Raw genomic sequence first — 4,346 nt, forward strand, 5'->3', positions numbered from 1 at the left:
TATATATATATATATATATGTATGTATATATATATATACACACATATATATATATGTATATATATATTACATTTATTATACAGATGTATTATGTATATTATATGAATATTCTCTCTCAGTATGTACAAATATGTGTGTGTTTATACAAATATATGTATACATGCATTCATATATATATATATATATATATATATACATACACACACACATACATACATATATATACATATATATACACAGAAGCACATTGGCTGTATATGCATCATCATCACTCTTGTTTATCCTCTTCCACTCCTTCCTCATCATCATCAATATCAGTGTCATCCGTGTTGTTGCTGTTGTCATTGTTGCTATCACTGTTGTTGTTGTTGTTGCCGTCATCGCCATCATTATCATTATCATTATCATCATCAACATCATCACCAGTAGTAAGATCTAATGTCTGCTTTTTCATTCTGGAGTAGTTTGTTTGAGACAGAGTGATATGGTTGCAGGCCCTCCCCCTTACCAACCATTTTAGTCACTTCTTGTGACATTCAGTGATATGGTGTACTTATTCCCAAACCAGAATGCTTGTGATTATATGTTGTGCGGAGGCTCTGTGTGTGTGTGTGTGTGCATGTGTATATATATGTATATGTATATATATCTTAATCACAACTGTCCGTGAAACTCTGAGCAGCAGTTTTTTGTGATCGTTTTGTGATGTTTTTGATGCTTTAATAATTATCCATATTACTCTCCTTCCAGTATTTGGAGTACTAATTAAGGTTTAGAATGTAGGCATTAAATGCTGTATCCAAACCATGTTTCAGGGTAAGTCCCAGGTAGGGTGACTGTGGAGTATGTTCACCACTTATGGCTACCAGGGATCATCAGTGATACTGTGCATTCATTGTTGGATCTACATCCAGAATTCCAGGGTAAACTATAACATGTATCTAAACTGCCAGAATCTCTCAATACCACCGTTTAGCTTGAAGTGAAATTGGAATGTAAATCTGTGAACTCATAAACATCTTGTGTCACCTGAAGATGCTCTTTTGCATTGGGTGTTGCATCTGATGTTATTGGATCATTCCATACCCCCTAGGGAGCAGTGCAACATGAAACCAAAATGACTGTTGTGCTAATAAATGCTTTTTGTTACACTTCGTCTTCTGTTTTAAATTTTAACACACACACACACACACACACACACACACACACACGCACGCACACACACACACACACACGCACACACACAGACACACACACACACACACACACAATGGACTCTCCTGTCATTAGATGATGTATGAGGGTTCTGCAATTTCTTGCTGAACAACCACACACTTGATTTATTCATAGTGATCAAATGTTTGTGTTCCCATAACCTCTCTCCCTCCATCAAATCGACATTAGCTGTTCACATGCACAACGTGTCACCTGTCTGATGTTGGAATGATTTCAGAGTAATGTAAAATGAAGAGTTTTTGTTTAGGAACACAATGCAATGCCCAGTCTGGGAATAGAATCCATGATCTTGCAATCATAAGTGCAACACCCTAACTACTAAGCCACGTTGCACTTACTCCATTCTGTTCTTCTGACATCTTAGAAGAACAGAATGAAGCAAGTGGAGAAAAACACACACACGAAAGCGAAAAGTGTCACTGAAGAGGTCACAGATGTGTGACGAAAGATTTCCAGACAATGGACATGAGTTAAAATAATAAAATAAGAATAGTAAGAAACAAGTGAAGAAAAAATAGATAGTGCGTGTGTTTATTGGGCAAAAAGAAAAAAAGAATGACCATCCTGAAATACAACATCTGTTTCAACTGATCAAGCAGGGCCATCTACTTGAAGGGTTTTCTGATTTGTCTGCCTTCCTACTTACTAAGACTTGTTTTTGCTTGTTTAACTCTAAAGCCCTGCAGTTCTAGACCTTGCTTCCATACTTGGAACTTCTCTAGTTCTGGTAGTGATTCAGCTATAAGAGTAAGATCATCAGCATAGAGGGACTCCCAGGGGAAGCCTATCTTCTGTTATTACCTGGAGGATTATGATTATCAACAGGGGGCTGAGCACTGATCCTTGGTGAACCCCTACATGTACCCTGAATTCTTTGCTTTACTAATTGCCAAGATACATACATACATACATATTGTACCTAAGGTATGATATGTAGATGCATATAATGCTGAAGGGATGCACCTGATTGATTTGGAAATTTGTTTTCCCAAATTATTTATATTAATCATACAATTGGTTCTACCACTAGGACTTCTTACATATGTCAGAAATGGATCTTTCAGGTAGGATTGAGATGATAAAGTGGAACTCATCTTTGAAGGATATACCTATTCCCAGCAGGAAAGAATATATACAGGGCCTAATCAACCAGCTAAAAAACTTTATAAATAGAATGAAATGGAAGGCTCATTACTACAATAACAACAATCCTAATAAGAATAATACTAACATGGAAGATATAGACTATATAAAGAGAAACTTCAAATCTAGGCAGGAACCTTCCAATAATAGAATTATACAGGACTTTGAGGAGAAAATATGGAATGTGGTGAAAAAATATCAAATTCAAAAATGACCCTAACAGACACAACAACCACCTCAGCAACTTAGCTAGAAAAATAGAAATATTAAAGTACCAGGATGGAGTTATAGTACAATCTGATAAGACCAGGAATTTATATAGACTGGATACACCACTTTATGATAAGCTACTAGAAAAGGAAATAATGAAAAAATATAAGGTAGTTAATAAAAATAATATAGTTGTTAATAATGATTACAATAATAATAGTAATAATGATAATGAGAATATGAGCAATAGTAAGAAACAGTAAAGTATACATAAAAAGATATGATATACCTAAGAATAACAATTTAATACCGATGATGTCTATTTATAATGATAATATAAAAAATACAAAAATAAATAAAAAGGATATTATATGGTTAATTATTCCGTATGGAGATCAAGTTATGACTAATATTATTAAGAGGACACTTAAAATAGTAAAAATGGTTTTTAAAGAGGACAATAGTTATTCAAATATATTTTCCAATAAAACCATAAGAGTGGGATACTCAACATCGAGAAATGTAGGCAAAATCATTTCCTCTATAAATAATAAGAAATTAAATAATTATTATAATAGCATAATAAATAATAGCTCTAGCCATAATATAACCGATAGTGATAAAAGTCTTAATCAACATATAGAAAAATGTCCATGTCATGATAAGACTAAATCTAAGCTCTCTAATAATTGTAATATCGATAGTGTAAATTATAAATGTATAGTTAGCTCTAAGAACAATAATGATAAAATTATAAATAAGGCTTACATTGGATCAACAGCTAATGAAATTTAAAGAAGAATATACCAACACTACCAGAACTTTAAGAATCCCAATTTAAGTAAGTCTACAGGTTTAAGTAAATTTAATATGGGAATTAAAATCTAGAAAAAAAAGCACACTCTTAATTGGAGTATTATAGGTAGAGCCCACTCCTATGATATTGGGAATAAAATGTGTTTATGTGTATTATGCATAACTGAATTTATGAAACTACTACAGTCTAAAGATGGTTTATTAAATACACATGATGAACGAGGAGTTAAATGTAGGCACCAAAGTAATTTTACATTTAGTTAAATGAAATACTGAACCCTCACCCCTGAATCAAATAACCACATAATTTTATTTCTAAAGGACTTGAATAGACTATATAAATAAATAAAAAAATAAGAAATAATGCAATAATTTAAATTAAATAAATATATGAATTAAATATTACTAAAATTATATAATAACAAATTATATATACCTCCCAATATAGGTAAATTTGAAAATAATAATAGAGGATAAAACTATATGGATTAAAACTATATGGAGTGTAATTACCCCTTTGGTACAAATCACCTATAAATACCCATAGTTCCCTGCTATCTTCTTCCTCAAATCACTATTTTAGTACCAGCAAAAAAAGGAAGGTATATATTTGAATTTTTCTTGTTATATATCACATTTAAACACAAACATTTTTATTCTGATGTTTAATCTTATTTCTCACATTCTGTATTTGACATATACTTGATTTTACATGATTGATATACATACTAATTCATATTTATAATGTATGATTTATGAATTTTAATTCTTAATATTACAAAGTATAATTTTTATTTTTAATTCTTAATTCTTAATTTTTAATCTTTAATGCTTGATTGTATTGTATACTTTTAAAGGGATGTAAAATTAGATATATAATATTTCGAAATAGAACCTGAAGATGTGTTGGAATAATTGTAAATCTGATGATTGCATATATG

The 4,346-nt window shown here is 31.3% G+C and overlaps 1 protein-coding gene across 1 annotated transcript in view; it reads left to right on the plus strand.

Annotated features, from left to right (window-relative positions):
• Window positions 1-4,346, plus strand: part of LOC106867322 (cilia- and flagella-associated protein 65) — a 720,747-nt gene that overhangs the window by 268,292 nt on the left and 448,109 nt on the right. The gene's annotated exons all lie outside the window — the stretch shown is intronic.

Source organism: Octopus bimaculoides, chromosome 10, assembly GCF_001194135.2.
Source record: "Octopus bimaculoides isolate UCB-OBI-ISO-001 chromosome 10, ASM119413v2, whole genome shotgun sequence".
NCBI classification, from domain to species: Eukaryota; Metazoa; Mollusca; class Cephalopoda; order Octopoda; family Octopodidae; genus Octopus; species Octopus bimaculoides.